Source organism: Polypterus senegalus, chromosome 3 (assembly GCF_016835505.1).
Source record: "Polypterus senegalus isolate Bchr_013 chromosome 3, ASM1683550v1, whole genome shotgun sequence".
NCBI lineage: Eukaryota > Metazoa > Chordata > Cladistia > Polypteriformes > Polypteridae > Polypterus > Polypterus senegalus.
The window spans coordinates 101,030,790-101,052,049 of NC_053156.1; the positions used below are offsets into that span (position 1 = coordinate 101,030,790).

Genomic DNA, 21,260 nt, shown 5'->3' on the forward strand with positions numbered 1-21,260 from the left:
TTGGTGTACAGGCCTAAAAGCACAACTAATGGGATGCTGTAGAAGGGTACAGTTACAATGACAACTGATGATGGTTTATCCTGAGATTTATACATTTCCGTGAAGAGGCTTTTTTGTTATCTCTCAGGAGAATAAAATAATAATATGATGATTAAAGATGGGTGGCGCAGTGGTAGCGTTGCTGCCTCGCAGTTAGGAGACCCAGGTTCACTTCCCGAGTCCTCCCTGCATGGAGTCTGCATGTTCTCCCGGTGTCTGCGCGGGTTTCCTCCCACAGTCCAAAGACATACAGGTTAGATACACCGGCGATTCTAAATTGTCCCTAGTGTGTGTGTGTGTGCACCTTGCCCTGGTTTGTTCCTGTCTTGCACCCTGTGTTGGCTGGGATTGGCTCCAGCAGACCCCCGTGACCCTGTAGTTAGAATTTAGCGGGTTGGATAATGGATGGATGATTAAAGAAAACATCACACTTGTGTTGTTTTAGTTTAAGATAAATTTGCATTGTTCATTTGCTATCATCTAGTGATTTGAAATGATGAATGGAGTCTTTGCATGTTCGCCTCTGCTTCTCTGGGTTTTTCCCAAGGCACATCCCAATGTAGTATTGGTTAGGTGGATGTGCTTTGCTGGATTGAGTGTCGTGGGGTATGTGTGTCTACCAGGTGATGGGCTGCCACCTCGTTCAACGTTGGCACGTGGCTGATATGCTTAGTTCTTTCTGGATAGCCTTCAACCCTTCCCTGAAATATATTAAGCAGGTTTGATAAAGAATGGACAGATGGACCTTTCCTGAATAGTGCAACTTTATTAGCTGTGCAGACAGGCTTGAAAATTATTGTATAATCTTTCCATTTTAATTATTGCGTATAAAAGGTTTTGTTCATGTTTTCCTGGATCACCACATCTGTCCTCAAATAAATCCAGCTGCTTAAGCACTAACAAACTGTTCAAGCATCAGATGGGCTTTGTACAGAATTTACATCCTTTCCCCTGCTTTTTTGGACTTTCTTCAGTGTTTTGTTGAAAAATTCAAGCTTATTTTTTTGAGTTGCAGATTTTCTGTTTTTATTTAGTTTATTTGTTTTTATACGATAATCAGGGCAGTCTTAAAAGCAACATACCCTGGGCAAAGTAGTGCACTGAATCATACACAGACATCAAGAGACATCGGGGGCCCCTATGCTCCCAGGACCCACGGCCAGTGCCAATTGTGCCCATATGTTAAGATGGCCCTGATGATAACTTCAATTGTTTTATTTTCAGCTTTGGTTATACAGAAAAAAAGAAAATTGTATTGTACATTTATATGATTTTGCCACAAAGGTATTTATTAATAATAATTAAGGTCACATAATCATTGAATCATTGCTTGTAATATGTTTAGAATATCTTTATTTGTGTTTGTTATTGGATGTCTGTTTAGTGAATTAGCATGCAACTAAAGGGTCTACAGAGAACTGCATTTTCAGAGCGTGATTTGCTAAGCTCCTCTGTCAGTGCTGACCTATTTAACGTTTCTTTAGATGTGAGAGCAGAGCACACCTTTACAGCTTGAAATGAGAGAAGGAGGAGCTGAAAGTAAAAATATGACTCGTTTTAGGCTCAAAACTCACAGCCAAGGTCAGAAAAAAGAGAAAAACTTCCTCTTTTTGCAGTTTAGCTCGGCACAGACGTGATCTGTCGGACACATTTCTGCAACTGCTAACAGGTAGGGGGAAAAAAATCACATTTCACGATTTTATTGGTTAAAAGCTGGGTCAGGAGGCAAAGAGGAAGAGGGTTTTAGTAAGGCTGTATCAGTGAGCTTTTATCAATGATGCTTTCTTTATATTGCTAAAGTGCCATTAAAATAAATGTTATGAACACGTCGTAGATAGATAGATAGATAGATAGATAGATAGATAGATAGATAGATAGATTTGTAGTTTCACAGGAACATTGTGCTGCCATGCGGTGGCATTTAGTCGTGATTTAAGGAAAATAAAAACTTCAGGAACTGGTACGTTTTCTTTAACTATTTAAATGAAAGCGTTTTGAGTTAAAGTACCATCTTAATCGGAGACCTTAAACTAAACATGCTTAAAATTGAATTTCTATTTTAAGGAAAAGCTGGTTGTTGAGAACTCCGCGTAACAAAAAAAGCTCTTTAATTCGTTTCTGATTGCTCTCTGAAATCGTTCCCAGTTTTTTCAGTAAAGGACAAGCATTTTACAAACTGTTAGTATTTACAATTATATTGGAATACGGTATAAAAATCAGAACATGGAAATCGATCCAGAGATCCGTCTAATTCTCATTAAAATTTACAGTTTCAATTTAAAGTTAGCAAACTAATAACTCAAAGTGTACATATGCAAGAGTATATAAAAATAGAAGATATCAGAACATCATCCTCTATAGACATCCCTCATTTAACTCTGCAAGTGTTCGTGTGTCGATTTTGCTCATTGCAGCCATGATGGGCTTTTGCACCCACAAATCTGAAGTGGACTAAACGGGTTTGAAAAGAAACGAAAATATGTGTTTGGCTGTTTTGAGAATACCGTTTGTAATTCATTCTGCACAAAGTATTTTTTCTTCTGCTGCTGTTTTAATTGCAGTAAAGGTGCTTTATTTTTTCTATCTATCTATCTATCTATCTATCTATCTATCTATCTATCTATCTATCTATCTATCTATAAACAAAAACAAAGTAAACAAAATGTACTTGACAAGATTTATTGAAATAAGCTAAATAATACTGAATACAAATTTATTTATAACGCTAATAAATCTTAAAATATGTCAGACAAGATTTGAGATAAAAAGTTTTAATTTGTTTAATTTTCATTATCTATCTATCTATCTATCTATCTATCTATCTTGCCAGTCTCGGATTACTGGCAGGGCTGCCCGCTCGGGGTTGCGCTCGTAAATTTGTCGCGTGTCGTTTTAAAGATGGGTGCTTTTTTGCCCACATGCACGTCCTTTACACTGTGGCTCCCTCGCCACACCAGATCGCTTCAGTTGATGCCGTCTTAAGAGAGGCAGAGGTTACAAATAAATTAGCAACATCTGATTTTTTTTTTCAACGTCCTGACAAAATGTGTTATCTGATCTTGGCCGAGTCACGTGTTGTTTGTTTAAAAAGTCAACATCTTTGACCACAAAAGAAGGAGATTTACTGTGTTATCTATAAGAAATGTGTGAAAGTCGGGAGATTTGCATCATATACAGCGCAGTACATTCCTTTCTTGATCGGAGTTTGAGATTCAGGGCGAGCAGAAACCGAAGACAGCTGAGCTGCCGCAATGTCAGTTTTGATGGATACGACTGCGAAGAAAAGCGATCAATGGCTCCGCTTTCTGTGTGAATATTATTATATTTTCATTGCCGTTAACTGCTATATGTTTGAGATACAAAGTAATAAATGGCTCTTAACAGTTCTACAATTGAATGGTCTAATGATACTGTACATATTATTTGTAAGTGGCTTTATATAGCACCGATAAGAATTCCTTGAGGCAGACATAAAACGGCCCAGTGATGGAGCGCATCCCCAAACCGCCCACCCGCCTTTTATCTGCCCAGCTGGGTTGGTCTTTAGTTCTCAACTGAGTCTCTGAATTGGAGTAAGCAGGTTTGAGGATGTTATGTTTATTGAAAACAGATGGATGGATTCATGTATCTTTTAATGAAGGGGTGATTTTATCTTAGCATCCATCCATCCATTATCCAACCCGCTATATCCTAACTACAGGGTCACGGGGGTCTGCTGGAGCCAGTCCCAGCCAACACAGGGCACAAGGCAGGAAACAAACCCCAGGCAGGGTTCCAGCCCATAGTTTATCTTAGCAGTATTTATCAAAATTATGCACTTTCTCCTATGAATTTGAGGAAGGTGAGTTTTGGTGAATTTGTACAGATAATGCTGTAGTACTAGGGTGTTGTACCGTGTTAGCCATTATGAATGTAGAGAAAAGCCAAGCAAAATGACACCTTTTATTGGCTAATTAAAAAGATTACAATATGCAAGCTTTCAAGGCAACTCAGGCCCCTTCTTCAGTGAAGATGTTATCTAAAAGCCTTGTGTTCCCTGTGTTCCCTATTTACACAAACCCAAGGATATTTTCCTAAGTTCCCAGGAGACTCTTAATGTGTATAGCTTTGCCCATCACTTTCTCCTGCAGTAGTTAGCAAGTATTCTCGCTTATTCATATACACGCAGACTTTGCACATTTCATTTATATGGGGTAACTATTAATCATACATCACATTGACAACTTAGACACAATATTATTGAGCACTTTGCTCACTGAACAAAATATGTACATTTATGAATATTCATTCTGAGACATCCTCTTTAATAAAACCCCTGTGTGCGTCCAGGTATCCGTGTGTCTTCTGGTGAAGTGCGTGTGCGCGGGCTGCGCCACACATCGCACTGTGTCCCGCCCATGCGCTCGTCACCGTGGATGCACACACACTGGAAGCTGGGCACACAATGAATGGCCTAGCCGCTGCCGCGCATGATAAGCAAATAAAGGACACCATTGCTGGGGCGAGTGCTGATTGGGTAGTCGCGGCCACGCACATAAAATCCATTGCTGGGGATACGCCACACATTAAATAATCAGCTGCACGCCCCCATACATTAAAATACTTTCTGGGTAACTGCACAGTACTTGCTGGGGAGACGCCACGGGAACGATTTTCAGCTACACGCCACACATTACATCAGTTGCTGGGGACACTCTGCTGATTGCCCACTGTTGTGACAGAAAATTAAAGTCATATTACGGACATCAAAGCCAGTATTACTGTCAGTGAAAATTACAGGCATTTTATGGAAATACAAACCAGTATTACTGCGAGAGAAAATTAAAGACACAGACTACAGTGATGCATATTACAGCCACATACAAGCCAGTATTACTGTAGGAGAAAATATTACGGACGTATCTACTAACAACATGCCACCCAAAAAAAGGACACGTCAAGTAGGACAAAAGACACAGACAATCAAATCCTATATAAGCAACATCTCCTGGAAGAACAGTCAGCTCAACAAGTAAACATCAACAAAAGAAATGCTGAAAGACAAAGAAAAATGAGAGCAAACAGATTGATTGAAGAAAAAGAAAAAGACTGTCAGAAAAACGCTAAAAGAGAAAGACTCAGAAGAGCAAACCTTAGAAAAGGTTAGCATTTACTTGCCAGAACCAGTATTCAGCCACAGTCAGTTATATGTTGCATTATCAAGAGTTTGAAGTTTTACAGATGTTGTTGTCAAGGTTGTAGAGATTCCTGAACAAGGTAAACTGTTGCCAAACTCAGACAGAATATTTACAAGAAATGTTGTCTATAATGAAATTGTACAGAAAAAATTTCATGAGATAAAAAAACAGAACATTTTACCTAAATATCTTCTTCAGATATTGTGTTTCACAGATTGTTACAAAGTTTTACACTAAGGCAATATTAATTATACTTACTGTATTGTCATATATGTTTCTATTTTATTTTTATTATTAGGCTTCTTGCAAAAATATTTTTGACAAAAAAAAATTAAGACAAGAAACAGAATAAGGTCAAGGTCCCTTGCCATTTAATATAGACTGTTCCTACTAATGTTTATGCAATACTGTTCTAGCGCCCGTTATTGTAACGGGCTTAATGTCTCGTCTTTTAATACTGTTCTTTAGAGGTTGTACTATATGATAATATGTTGGTAGATCTAAACTATGTGTGACTTTTTTATGGCATTTTATCACTGATGCTGGTAGTCTAATTCATTGTGAAATTCTTTTGCTTCCTCTGTCTTCTTCCTTGCCTACCCCCATAATGCCACTCAATTGGATTCAGAGACAGTATTATCAGCACTCACATTTCTCCACTCCAGCCAAGACCCTCCCAGAGACCGCGTACCCACACCGGTGGATTTAGGCAGAGGACCACATCTTGTAAGTCCTTCTCTGTTTCTCCCTCACACACAAACACACACACCCCTGCCAAGTGTTCTGTTTATGGTCAGCTTCTCATGATAATGTAGCTTGCTGCCTCCAACACTTTTTTACCGTTTCTCATAGGTCCATATGCCCACCCACCATCACCCCCAACGTTTTATGCCAAAAACACCAGTGATTACAAGCAAGCACAAGGTTAAGCCCACACTAGAGTCAAACGTGAAAGCTCAGAAGTAAAGTTTTACTAAAGCTCATGTTGGACTTCCCAGTTTTGAATCAGGACCACCCTTAAACCCTCTAATCCCACTTCTGAAAGCAAAGTACAAAACTGGTCATTTCTGTTCAGCTTTGTGTTTTCATTGTTGTTCTTTTCCAGTAATTCTTTTGTTTTGCTTTTGTGAGACACATTTTCGGGAAGACCACTGTGCTTCTGACCTACTTAAACAACCAAACTCACTGAGATGTGTACATTCTCAAACGCATTAACAGCCCATGTGCTATACTGGCTCATCATGTCTGATGACATCATTGATGCTTGATGCCAAAGGGCCAAACACAAAGAAAACAAGAGAATTCAACCAACCACAACTCGAAAATAAGTAGGCAAATAGGTCAAAAATGACGCAGCAACATTTTGTGATGCCCACAGGTGCTGATCATTAATGTTTAGATCCTGAAGTATGTCATCAGAAGGAACCTCGTGCGTTTTCATCAAATCCTTTCATGACAATTCTTTATTTACCTTAGTAAATAGTAATCACCGATGTGCACCATTTAGTTCTCTTGCTCCATTCTTCTCGAGAGCCCACAGACTTGATTCTTCTCAAATCTGTTTAAATCTTCTGAGTAATGGCATACATCAAGGTGGCAATCTGTTTACTTTTTAAATTCAGTTCTCACTTATAATACGCCTACATCTCCCAACAAGATTATGTGTCTAAACATAAAATGGTGTCAGAGATGCCAGGGACAACGACCCGGCTGGGACGCCTTGAGGGACCGGAAGAGGGTCTATGCCCACTCTGGATCATGTGGGGGCCGCCATCCTGGTTGCTTTGGGGGCCACGGGTAGCAGGCTTGGAAGCCCAACCCTGTAGGGATCCGTGGTCACTGCCAGGGGGAGCCCCAATGCCTTGGGGACCCTGGACCTCAGCACTTCCGCCACACCAGGAAGTGCTGGGGAGAAGTGGAGCAGGGACACCTAGAGAGCTTCCGGGAGAACAGCCGGCACTTCCGCCACACTGGGGCGTGTCCAGGGAGGAGTGCCGGGATACACCTGGAACCATCCGGGATGAAATAAAAGGGGCCGTCTCCCTTCAATCGAGGTTGGAGTCGGGTGGAGGCAGGACAAGGCAAGAGAGAAAGTGGAGGCAGTCCGAAGAGGAAGGCATTGTGTGGCCAGGACTGTGTGGGGGTTTGTGTGTGCACTTGAAATTATTGTAGATAATATTGTAAATAAACGTGTGGTGGTGATTTATAACATGTCTGCCTGTCTGTGCCCGGGCCGCGTCCACAATGGACATCTTCACTCCTACCACTGAAATTATACAGACAGGCCAATTGTACTCAGTCTGCGCATTCATTTTTGCAAAGAACTGCCCCTTATGCTCACAGAGTCTTTGTAACTTTGCAAGGAAATCTGAAATGATTTATCTAAAGCCATCAATGATAGAATCAGAGATTACATTGTTGACTGATCCAAGAACAGTTGCAAGCACCATTGGTGTATGCATTGGTATCGCGGTGACTGACTACATTAGCTCATTATCTGAACTAACTATAAACCCATATCTGCTTTATTGACGAGACAAAAACCCTGTCTGTCCTATTAAGTGTTTTGTGGAAAGTGGCAGTTACACTCTGCTCTGTTTTCTTGCACATCCTCCACTTCAGTTCGGCATGGCACACTATAAATGCACCCATCACGTATATCATTAGATCTTATCGGCTTTGTGGTGCTATGTAGTGGTGATATTCTCAGCTCTCATTCTTTCTCTCTCTGCTCATTTGAGTGCTTTTCAGCTACTCGGGTGCAGCTTTACCACTACCTCTGTGTGCTTTGCTGCATCAAAGATGGCTTGAAAGGTATGGCCACTGGGTATTTGTAACTTTTGGAAGAACTGCTTATCCCTTATTCCAGTCAAAAGTTTTATGTCAATTTATACTTTTTCTTCTGCATGAAAGTCTCAGTTGCCATTTAGCTAATCATACTGTTTTATGAATGTTTCCGAGAGTTTAGCACACAGGAGTAAGACACTGCTCATTGTATTTTTGCATGAAATATCTTATAAGGAGCATATCAACTCATATAGACAATCAATTTCTGCAAGTAAAGCAATATATATCGCCATTGTTCTACACAATGGTAAGGCAAATCCAAGAGCTTTATTTTCCACCATGGATAAACTTGTGTAGCTGTCCAATTTCTCACTGATTTCACCTTCACCTGACGTTTGGGATAAACATAGAAGTGGGATAAGCATAAAGTTTTCTGAAAAAAAAATGCAGCTACGTTTACCCGAAATTACCAAAGTTCTGCAGCTTCAGCTTGTAAATGGGATTCAGCAAAAGCCTGAAGCGTCAAAATGATTCCACAGACAAAATATCTATTTCCAACCTAAATTTCAGTCTCTCTGCATGTCTCATCACCTTGGAGCAACTAAAACCTCAAGTACAAGTTCTTCATCAGTAAGATTTAGGGATTGTGCACAGGCCTTCTCTCCAGCTGACGCTGTCTTCGTTCGTGAGCTGGTCCCTTTACTTCTCCACCTGCTCACTAGACCCCATGCCTACTATGTTATTTGAAGTTTACACGCCTGTCTTGCGTTCTCACGTACACACATTACTAATGTGTTCATGAATGGCAAGTGACTGTAACGTGGCAACTGTTAAGAAAGTAATGTGTTGACCAATATAACGTAGCTAATCACTGACCTTTTTTCAGTGTATCCAATTCTGAAGTGTTTCTTCACAGTTAGCATCATACATTGAGAAGATCAGGTTTAAACCCTTCTAGTCAGATTTCAAGGCTTTGTCCCAGTGAAAATTGTGAACGATCCTCTTGTAGATGATGATTATAGCAATTGTTCTGTTTTTATACTACTGGGTTTTTCAGCTGTTTTCGATTCAGCTGTTCACCTTCAGTTCCTTGAGTCAGATGTAACTTTGGCACAGTTTTAGCTCAATTTATCTGCCAATTTTTGTGTGTTGGTAGCCATAAGTCCACACCTATCCCTATTACCTAAGGTGTTCCACAAGGCTAAGTACACGACCCACTCTTATTTATTATTTGCCTCTCACTCTGGGCAAAGTCAATATGAGTTTTTATTTCAGCACTTCTAAGACCCAAAACTATGTGCACACCAAGCCCTCTTATGACCTTCCACTAGCATCACCACTTCAACTCTCTAAAACTTAACAAAGACAAGACTGAATTACTACTCTCAGATCACTAAAGTACAACTCAAATCTGTGGGGAATCTCAGCATTGATTTTAACGTTTACATCATCTCCCCATCTTCTGAAATCAGGAATTTGGGCGTATGCAAACAGATCTACTGATACTGTAATTCTGTGCTTCTTGGAGTATTGAAAATGGCCTGAACAGATGACTGTATGAATGATCTTTAAAATTTGTATGCTTATGTACAGACTCCATCATCACATTTGTTACTCTGTTCTTTACGATATGCTTCATTATTAAGCTCCATTTCATGTTCTGAAGACTGTTAAAGAAGAATTGCTTGTTATTCCCCACACGAAACACAAGTCCCAGGGTGGCCGAACATTTGCTTCTCTTCAAGTTCATCAGTCCCATATCTTTGCTCCTTCAAAGCAAACTAACAGCCTTATCATTTTAGTCCATCTTTTTTGTGATGACTTTATTATTTGTAATCATTTTGTTTCCACTATGATTATCTATTTATTTTAAATTTCTTTTATAATTTTGTCTTTTAAATTACCTATGTACAATGCATCACTAAATAACACACATTATGAGTATTACCAGTAATGGTGCGAATATACTTGACTTGAGCATTCATAGTTTTCATCCTCTTTCTCTGTCTCTGTCTCTGTTTAGCATTTTGTTTGCTCAGAGGTTGATGTGCTTGCTTCTTCATGAGCAGCTCTTCTTTTCTCCTCCCTAGCAGCCCACTTCTTCTCTTCTTTTGTCGGCATCTTTTCACGTTAAAACTGATTGAATCGGTGTTGGTGTTGCAATTACTTAGTATGTTTCCTTTAATTTTTCACTAAAGCTGGCACTTAAGTCATCAATCTTCAAAGATATAAAGAGGTAGGGGAAGTAACGGCGAAGGTGGTAGGGATGAGAACGGCGCCCGTACGCATGCACCGCACGGCCGCTGCCAAGAGTTGATTCTACAATAAAATAAAACAAAAATAAAAAGAGGAATAATCTTGGAGGTCAATCATCACGTCGAAAGCGTATAGTAGACGTCACATAGTATATGTGTACCAAATTTCAGATCAATAGTTCAAACGGTTTGTGAGCTACAGGTGATTTAAAATCCTGACAGACAAACAGACAGCCACGGTAGTGTATTATATAAAAGGATGATGATGGTTAAAAACAAAAATCACTAGATATTAAAACTATTAAAATAAAAAACTAATTGTTTCAATATAATGTGCAGCAAATTTTCCAAGCTAACCAACAAAGGACTTGCTACAGGAGATGCTACTGCAATAGGCTCTGGCCTCTGGGACCCACGATTAGACAAAGAAAGGAATAATGAACACCACAGCATACACGTTATAGTTCAACTTTAGGTATAAATTTGCTGTCATGTAGACAGAATGCAGTGAAATTCTTACTTGCATGGCTGACCAGCACACACCTCTTTATGGCTTATGGTTTCTCTAGGCTGGTAAACCATCTAGAACTGCTGGAAAAGACTCTGAAATCAATAATGTTGATTTGTTAATGTCTGGATGGATGAATTGTTTTCCAAGCTTCAGTCCTACAGCATTCTGTTTAGAAGAAGCAAGCTGGCTTATAACTTATAAAGTGTGAATATTTTAAGTCACAGCAGAGATCATCATGATGATAGTCAAATGGTGAGACAGTTTCATTTGAGCTTTTTAGTTTGTTCTTACTTTAACCTAACAGTAAAGGTCAGTTTCTGGGATAGGAAGTATTGTTCATAAACTCAATCGTATTTAAATTCATCATAACCTTTTAATGCTCAATGAGGTTAAAGTAAAAAAAGGGAAGGAGTCAGAAGAGCTATCTCATCATCATACTAATTCTCTGTGCATTTCATTTCCCATCTTTTTTAAAGTACAGATTAACAGATTTTGAACCATCTCATTCTTCTGTTGTAGAGTTGGATTTAGACATTATTTAGGTTTATTCTGTCATGTCAGTAGCCATTTGTATGTGTTGAAATGATTGATTTGATCTCATTTGTCATATGGCAGAAGAAAAAAAAAATCAGGTTTATTAAGCAAAATGATAGAGAAGATTTTTTGTAATAAATGTGTGAAAAGGAACTCGACTCCCTAATGCAGTGCCTATAAAAATGATTCACCCTTTTGGAAGTTATCACACTTTTATTATACAACATTCAACCTTAGTGGACTTCTTTTGGCTTTTTTACATTGATCAATAGAAAAAGATCTCTGCAAAGTAGTCTATATTAATTACAAATATAATACACAAAATAATATGTGATGCCTGAAAGAGGAAACGCCAGTTATGGTTTCTGCTGTGGGTAAATGTCTGTATCACTATGTGTTCATTATCTGTACACCTCTGCGATTACATCTGTGCCTTAAAGAGTGAAACCGCTTGTGGCATTTCATTGTGAAGGGAGTCACCGTGAGTCAAGTGCATTGAATTGGGCTGAAGCCCCATGGCATAAAGTGACTGGCACACAGTATGGTACATCAAGGAGTTACCAACTCACTGCCTTCTAAAGCTAATGTGAGAGTATATTGAGTGGAAAAATGAGACAAGTCATGATGAGCATGATATACTTTTTATATTTGCTCCGAATATTGAAATAAGAAACAAAATACATACATAGTAAGCTTCAGTGACAGACCATAGTTTTTATCTGGAAGTGCTTTTTACTGATTGGCTGCAAAATTAGAAAACCAAGCGCACGAGTACATCAATATTGCATATGTGAGATCATTATCATTACCTTTCACCCATTTGTACATAATGCACACCATCATTGATGATTTGGAAATCAGCTTTATCTTTGTAACATAGCGCAGCATCTCTTGGAAAGCATGACAGTGATGGAAATGGAAATGTCACAAAATGAATAGAGAAAAAAATACCATCACTGTCATTTGAAAAGCTGCTCTGTAAACCTCAGTATCAAACCCCTGACCCGCTAGAGACAGAAAGACAGATGAGGAGGAGGATGAAGCGGAGGAAGCCAATAAGGAGCCCTGCATGCATCTAGCAAGAGGAGCTGTAATCTTTCAAAATGTGGGCAGACAGGCTGAACGCTAATAATGGTGCCTGGGACTTAAATAACAAATCTAGGCTCAAGTGATAAGGGGTAACAGAGGCTACTAGGGAGTATTTATCAATATATAAAGAATGTCTGAAAACAGATGATTAGGTTCAGAAAAGGAAGGTCATATTTTACCAACATGCTGGAATTTTATAAGGAACAACAAAAGGATATGGTCAAAGTGGAGCTAATGATATTATTTATCTTGACTTTCAGAAAGTATTTGATAAGGTGCCACAACAGAGATTGCGCATCAAAGTTAAAGAAGTGTGAGTTCAGGGTGATGTTTTTAGATGGGTGCAAAATTGACAAAATTGAGCGATGGTGCAAGGAACCTCATCAGAATTGGCTGACATTTAGTGTGGTGTCCCACCGGGGTTGATGCTAGGGCCACTGCTATTTGTAATGTATATAAAAGCTTTAGATGGGAATATAAGTAACAAGCTGGTTAAATTGCAAGATTGGTGGAGTGGCAGATAATCTGGAATCCACTGAATCGTTTCAGAGGGATTTGGAGAGCAGAGGCTTAGGTTGATTTGTACAAGATGTTACTTAATGTAAGTAAATGTAAAGTATTACATTTAGCAAGTAAAAACATTAGATTTGAATACACAACGGGAGGTCTGAAAGTCAAGAGTTCATCTTATGAGAAGGATTTAGGAGACATGGAGACATGGCCTCAACACTATCGACTTCCCGACAGTATTCAGAAGCCATTAAGAAGGCTAACAGAATGTTAGGTTATGTAGCACCCTGATGTGTGGAGTACAAGTCCAAGGAGGTTATGGTTAACCTTCATAATGTAGTGGTGAGGCCTCATCTGGAGTACTGTGTGTAGTTTTGGTCTCCAGGCTACAAAGGGACATATCAGCACTAGAAAAGGTCCAGAGAAGAGCGACTAGGCTGATTCCAGGGCTATTTAGGATGAATTATGAAGTAATAGTTTAATCAAAAGGAGATGAAGAGGTGGCATGATTGAAGTATTTACAAATCTGAAGGGAATTAATACAGTGGATTGAGACTGTTATTTTAAAATATGTTCATCAAGAACATGGGGTCACAATTGGAAACTTGTTAAAGGTAAATTTCACACAAACATTAAGAAGTTTTTCTTTACACAGAAAAACCACAGCCACTAGAAATAAGCTACCAAATAGTGTGGTAGACAGTAAGACTTTAGGGACTTTCAAAACTCGACTTAATGTTAATTTAGAATAATTAATTGGATATGACTGGTGAGCTTCATTGGACTGAAATGCCTGTTCTCATCAAGATTGTTTTAATGTTCTATTCTTTATGTTTTATGTATCTGTATCTAAACCTGTGTTATTGGAGATTGGGAAAGTGGCACAGTGAAATTGTGTTTTGTGGTTTTCTACTTTCCAAAATAGTTTGCAAAGAGGAAAAGGGCCATCCAAGCTGTTACTAACTTGAGGTCCAAAAGGCAACATCTGACATTGTATGGGGATGTGGCAGTGCCTTAGCATGGATAAGTTGCTTATCTGGGATGGCACCATTAATGCAGAAAGATAGGTACAAATTTTGGTCCAACATATACAGTAAATATATAGATGCCATGCTTTCCAGGTACATCCCTGCATTTTCCAGCGTCAAACCACATTTAGTGCAGATTGCAGTGTATGGCTGCATTAGCAGACAGTGTGGGTACTAGACTGGCTTGCCTGCAGTCCTAAACTGTCTTTGACTGAAAATGTGTGGCATAATATGAAGGCCCCGTACAACTGAACAGATGAAGACATGCATAATGAAGGATGAATGGAGAAAATTCCACCTGTTAAACTTAACCAACTCGTGTCTTCAGTGCAAAAATGCTTATTAAGTGTTTTTAAAAGATAACACTTTTGTGAGTGGTCCCTCCAAAAGGCAAGGCCACCTGCCAATCAATACCAGGAACTGCCCTCTGCTCTATAAATCTGGAGGGTCTAGCATAGTTCCTGGCAGTTCTTTGTAATAATAATAATAATACTTTTTTTATGTAACGCCTTTCATACACTCAAGGACAATTTACAATTCAATAAACACATTAACAAGACAGTAGACATTACCATCCATCCATCCTCCTCCGCTTATCCGAGGTCGGGTCGCAGGGGTAGCAGCTTAAGCAGAGAGGCCCAGACTTCCCTCTCCCCGGCCACTTCTTCCAGCTCTTCCGGGAGAATCCCAAGGCGTTCCTAGGCCAGCCGGGAGACATAGTCCCTCCAGCGTGTCCTGGGTCTTCCCGGGGCCTCCTCCCGGTTGGACGTGCCTGGAACACCTCACCAGGGAGGCGTCCAGGAGGCATCCTGATCAGATGCCCGAGCCACCTCATCTGACTCCTCTCGATGCGGAGGAACAGCGGCTCTACTCTGAGCCCCTCCCGGATGACTGAGCTTCTCACCCTATCTTTAAGGGAAAGCCCAGACACCCTGCGGAGGAAACTCATTTCAGCCGCTTGTATTCGCGATCTCGTTCTTTCGGTCACTACACATAGCTCATGACCATAGGTGAGGGTAGGAGCGTAGATCGACTGGTAAATTGAGAGCTTTGCCTTACGGCTCAGCTCCTTTTTCACCACGACAGACCGATGCAGAGCCCGCATCACTGCGGATGCCGCACCGATCCGCCTGTCGATCTCACGCTCCATTCTTCCCTCACTCGTGAACAAGACCCGAGATACTTGAACTCCTCCACTTGGGGCAGGATCTCTCCCCCAACCCTGAGAGGGCACTCCACCCTTTTCCGGCTGAGGACCAGGCTCTCGGATTTGGAGGTGCTGATTCTCATCCCAGCCGCTTCACACTCAGCTGCGAACCGATCCAGAGAGCTGAAGATCACGGCCTGATGAAGCAAACAGGACAACATCGTCTGCAAAAAGCATTGACCCAATCCTGAGTCCACCAAACCGGACCCCTTCAACACCCTGGCTGCGCCTAGAAATTCTGTCCATAAAAGTTATGAACAGAATCGGTGACAAAGGGCAGCCCTGGCGGAGTCCAACTGTCACTGGAAATGGACTCGACTTACTGCCGGCAATGCGGACCAAGCTCTGACACCGGTTGTACAGAGACCGAACAGCTCTTATCAGGGGGTCCGGTACCCCATATTCCCGGAGCACCCCCCACAGGATTCTCCGAGGGACACGGTCGAATGCCTTTTCCAAGTCCACAAAACACATGTAGACCGGTCGGGCAAACTCCCATGCACCCTCCAGGACTCTGCTAAGGGTGAAGAGCTGGTCCACTGTTCCGCGACCAGGACGAAAACCACACTGTTCCTCCTGAATCCGATTTTCGACTATCCGACGGACCCTCCTCTCCAGAACCCCGAATAGACTTTTCCAGGGAGGCTGAGGAGTGTGATCCCTCTATAGTTGGAACACACCCTCTGGTCCCCCTTTTTAAAGAGGGGACCACCACCCCGTCTGCCAATAGAGGCACTGTCCCCGATGTCTATGCGATGTTGCAGAGATGTGTCAACCAAGACAGTCTTACAACATCCAGAGCCTTAAGGAACTCCGGGCGTATCTCATCCACCCCCGGGGCCCTGCCACCAAGGAGTTTTTTGACTACCTTGGTGACTTCAGTCCCAGAGATGGGAGAGCCCTCCTCAGAGTCCCCAGTAGACATTACATGCAAGAAATTGAATAATACTCATTGAAGAGATATGTTATAACAGGAGTTTGAAATGAATAATAGATTTTTCCATGAGAAGGCTGAGAGGAAGAGAATTCCAAATTTTATGGGCTATCACTCTGAAAGCTCTACCACCCATAATTACTAACCTGTATTTGCGTACAGTGAGTAAGTTAGCGTCTGATGATCTTAATGCAGGGGCAGGAGTATAAGGAAGCAGCAGCTCAGACAGATAATGAGGGGCTAACCCATGAAGAGCTTTAAAGGTGAGAATAATAATTTTATATTTGATTCTTGAAGAAACTGGTAACCAATCTAAATCATAGAGGACAGGAATGATGTGAGCAGATTTTTTTTAGTGTGTGTAAGTAAACAAGCAGCAGAATTCTGAACATACTGTAATCTATTGATATATTTAGTTGGGAGGCCATAAAACACTGCATTGCATTAGTCCAGATGGGTAGTGATGAAAGAATGAATGAGTGTTTTAGTATCTTTTACAGATGATGCAGATGAGCAATGCTACGGAGATAAAAATAAGATGGCTGTACTATTGAGATAATGTGTGGTTGAAAAGTAAGAAGCTGATCAAAGAGGACACCCAAATTATGGACTGATGGTGAGGGTTCAACCAGGATCCCATCAACGTTAATTTTTAGCCCACGAAGGGTAGAGAGGACAGACTTGGTACCAACTAATAATTGATTTCCCGAATGCAGTCAGTCAGTGCTACAGGTGAAGATGTTGCAGTTGCATCAGCACTTACATAAAGTTGTGTGTCATCGGCATAGCAGTAGAAGCTTCAACCATACCGATGAATAATCTCACCTAATGGGAGCATGTTAAAGAGGATCTGTGAATGAGCTCTGGTGGTGGTAAGTTCTTGTGCCCTTTTCTGTGTTTATTGTGAATTATTGGATATTCAGCCTGTTTGCTCTGTTTTTTGACCTTGACTTGGGTTTTGTTTTGGGACTTTGTTCAACTTGGATATGCCTGTGCTTCAGGTAATTCCTTTTGTTCCAAAGAGCTTCTTTTTGTTACAGAGCACTGTGTTAAGAATACATCTTTTATTTTATATTGAGTCAGGGTTTGACAGTGATATTCCCCTGTAATGGGCATTTTTTGCAAGTGCTTTTGGAACTTATTGGGTTATATGTGCTTTGGGAAGTCTAGTTCATGAGAGTGTACATGTCGCTCTAGGGTAATGGTTCTGCTTAAAAACACATTCTTAACATGTGAAAATATCTGATTGTGTACTCAGCCACTGCCTCACTCTGAACGTCTGCTAAATGAGAAAACTAAAAGTGCACAGTTATACTATTAGTAGTACGTGATGGGTAATGTGATCTAAGCAAATCTCTTGAATTATTGTTCAGTAATCAATAAGCCGGGCATCAACTTAGTCAATCCATCTTAAGAAGTAAAAATATATTTTTACTCTTTTAAGAATTAAAAATATTTTCTATACCACCGTTATTGTTGAAGCAGATTTTTTTTGTATTGAAAACAATCAAAAGCGGAACCACAAAGAAATCACAATGCTGCCTGTCCTAGAAAACATAATTGAACTGACACGCAAGAAAAGTGAGAAGTCAGAAATGAGTCAATGAAGCCAGCATGCTGCCCTGGTGTCTTGCACTAGTTAGTTTTTCATGGTTTTTTTTACAACCTGTTCTTTGAAAATTAATAAGTAGAGTTATCATTTCAGTGTGTGTTAGAGTATTATTTATAGATTTTTGAGTCAACTGTCCATCCATCTTTGGGCTTTTCCAATTGCCATTGACCAGAGCTTATTCTGGCAACACTGGGCACATGGTGGGTACCCACACAGGATGGAATGAGATTTAATTTTTAGTATGTCTTTATTTTAATACAAGCTGTAGTGCCTTGCATTCTCCTGACTTCACTATCATATAGGTAGAATTATGTAATTGTAATCAGAGTGGGCCCATGTGGCAACCCTCCACATCCAGATATAAACCATGGAAGCAAAAGAGAAAAAATACGGCATTATTCTTTCACTAGTTGATTATTCACCATTTCTCCTCTGCACTCCATAAACCCCAGCCACTAAGATGACTTTAAACCCTATCCCATTTAGCTAAGCGTCCAGGTCAGAAGTATCCCCACCTTTGCTTCAGGGACACCACACACGCACTACTGTTGCACCTGCAACCCTGAGGATTCTGCATCTCCAACACATTTTGCTTATTACCTGCTCCATGAGAACCGATACCAAGAGATGTTCTTGTCTTTCCTCGTATGCCTCAGCATGTCTCTAATAAGTCATCCAGGCACCACTTCCAACTGCTGAGCTGTCCTGGGGTACATGATAATACCCGGCTTCTCTTTCTCTCTCTGTCTTTCATGTTTCATGTTTCAGTCTGTTTCTAGGTGGTGCAGTACACCTACAGTAAAGTGCATGCTGATTGTTTGCATGCCCTGTGTTATTATGCTGACATATGCTGAACATTTCCTGCTATTGCCAATGTAGCTTTCTAACTGTTGTGGAAGTTTATGGTGGGTGCAAGTCCAGCACTGTGCTATCTTGTTGATCATGTAGCTTCTGGCAAACGTTTGTGAGCTGGGCACCAACAGCTTCCACGACATCTTCATAGTTTCTATTTCTGAATTTCAATATGTGCCTATTCATGTACTTGCCCGATAAGTGTGTCAAGAGGTGAAGCACACTTTTTAGAAATAATTTTGAATGTACTTTTATTTTATGGGTTGATTATAGTGCTGGATCAAAAATTAGAAAGGAAGCAAAACATAGCGAACCAACAGATGAACTAAATTACCAACTGAACCACTCAATGGGCTATAAAAGCTCTGTCTTTGAGTACAGAACATCCATCCAACACTTCTCTGAAGTGACTTTGCTAGTGCAGGGTTACAGGAGACAGCCCCGTGTGAGGTGCCAGTTTGGATTACCCTGCCATCTTGAGTACAGCTCTGTTCTGCAAATGATAAATTGTGCATTTCATGGGAGTTCAGACAGTCATCTTTAGGTTGACACACTTCTAGACTTTACTTCTTATTTTCACTACACAACCTCCCCACCAGACCAGGTGCGTCACATCTTCAGGGCGAGGGTTTGTCCCTATGGAGTTTTTGTGCTGTTGACAGTCATTTTAAGAACAGTAAATGGAGCATCAGGGACTATCTGCAAATGTGCAATGTGCATCAGACAAGTGGGGTAGGACTCTCAAAGATGGAGGCTACACACCTGAGATCAGGGGCTAAAGCCCCAGAAAAGACCCCAAGGGCACCGCTGCACCAGAGATAACAGAGTACAAGTTCAAAAGAAACTCTTTCCCCAGTGAGGCTATGAATTAATGGAAGGGTTACAAGGAGAGGCCTGAAATGTCACTCGGCTCTGTTGTTCCCACGGCACAAATGACCACAATTCAAAAAACACACCTAAACAAAAAGATGCTCTTCAGATAAAGAACAATGGTGCAGCCTGACTTCACAGTATATCACTTTTAGGTTACATTTTTGTAACTGTTCATTTATCACCTGGTATAAACTGTTTATTCAGGTTAACAGGAAGTTAGATGAGCATTTGTTTTTTTTCATCATAATAGCTTCTGAGCTGTTGCAAACAGTTTTGTAATTTAAAACAAAGTAACTGCCAAATGCTCTGTCCCTTAACTCTGTATTGCCTGGTTAGTCTTTCAGTGGCCATCAACAATGCAATATCCTTATTCAACAAAAAAAAATAGTCCATGATTAAATAATTTAAGCAAAGATTTATCAGTAATTGTCTTTACATCTTTAATCCATGTGGACAAACAGTACTGTCCTCAAGTCTTAGGCTCATGTAGAAAGATACAATAGAGTAATGATACTTTCAAAATTGATAAAATGTAAAGTTTCTAAATATCCATTTATTCCACAGAAACTAAAAATAATAAATAAAAATAAATAAACTAATATTTGTGAAGACCACCCTTTGCCTTTAAAAGTGCATCAATTCTTTTAAGTGACTGTCATGATGTTTTATAAGAAAATCAGCTAATAGTCTTTTTCACGCACCCTGGAGAACTTGCCCCAGCTCTTCTACAGACTTTGGGTGCCTCACCTGCTGCTGACTCTCCTAGTTATCCCTGTTGAGATCAGGTCTGGGTGGAGGCCGCAGCAGCTGTTTCTGAGCTCCTTGTGTTCTTGGCAGTGTGTTGGGCTTATTGCCCTGCTGCATAATGAAGCTGGGGCCAAGCAGACACATCCCTAAAGCTATTGCATTATGGGTGAGAATCTGCTTGCATTCCTCAGCTTTGAGGAGTTCATCAATTCTGACCAGATCACCTAGTCCATTTGAAGAAATGCAGGACTAAACCTGCTTTTGAACATCCACTGTGCTTCACTATTGGCTGCAGACGTTCATTCATGTAATGCTCTCCGGCCCTTTTCAATGGGCAAACGGCCGGCTGTTTGATCCAAAAATATCCTGTTTTAACTTATGAGTCCATAACACTTGCTGCCATTGGCCCTTGTGTTTTTGTGTGCAGGCAAGTCCCTTGGCTTTGTTTTCACTTTGGATGAATGGATTTTTGGTTGCACCTCTTCCATGAAGACCACTTCTGACAAACAGTATGTGAACAGTTATACTTGGGTTCCAGTGTTTTCTGTGAATGAAGAGCTCACAGCTATGCTAGATTTCTTCTCAAGGACATACTTTAAATTTGATATATCTTTCACTTGCTCTGCATTATGTGGTCGAACACAATGTTTTCAAACCTTAGCCTTGCCCTATCTTTGTGGTTCTTCAAAAGAACTTGGACAGAACATGATAAAACTCCTGTCTTCCTGTTGTGAGGCAAAGGGGGGTGTAAATTGATTTCAATTATTCAATAATTGTGGTGACAGTACAATCCACAGTTGCTGAGGTTGGATGCGGGGTGCACACATGTCGACAACAGAGATGATTATTGTTTGCCGGCATGGAAGCAGCATGGAAATGAAGTATGGGCAGGCTGTATGTGTATGAAAAGGGAGCAGTGTTGGTGTGAGGAAGGTCAAACGATGAAAAGAAAGGGAGGAAAAGCTAAAGAGAGAAGAAAACTGAAACTGGTTCGGGACAGAAGGTAGACAAATGAGGAGGAGTTGGTGCAGCACCGGACTGTGCTTCATTGGCTGGAAAGGCAGAACTGATGAGACAGTGCGAAAGGCTACTGGAGCAGATGGAA

General features: G+C 40.6%; 1 protein-coding gene across 3 annotated transcripts in view; it reads left to right on the top strand.

Moving 5' to 3' along the window:
- The first annotated feature begins 1,625 nt into the window (after positions 1–1,625).
- ccr6a (chemokine (C-C motif) receptor 6a) overlaps positions 1,626–21,260 on the top strand; it is a 71,161-nt gene continuing 51,526 nt past the window's right edge. Inside the window, exon 1 of one of the 3 annotated variants that reach the window (XM_039747687.1) lies at positions 1,626–1,708. The gene's annotated coding sequence lies outside the window, so the exon portion shown is untranslated. Of the gene's footprint in view, positions 1,709–3,315; positions 3,347–5,857; positions 5,943–21,260 lie in introns of those variants that run through there. The other 2 variants (XM_039747689.1, XM_039747688.1) reach the window with 2 other exon arrangements.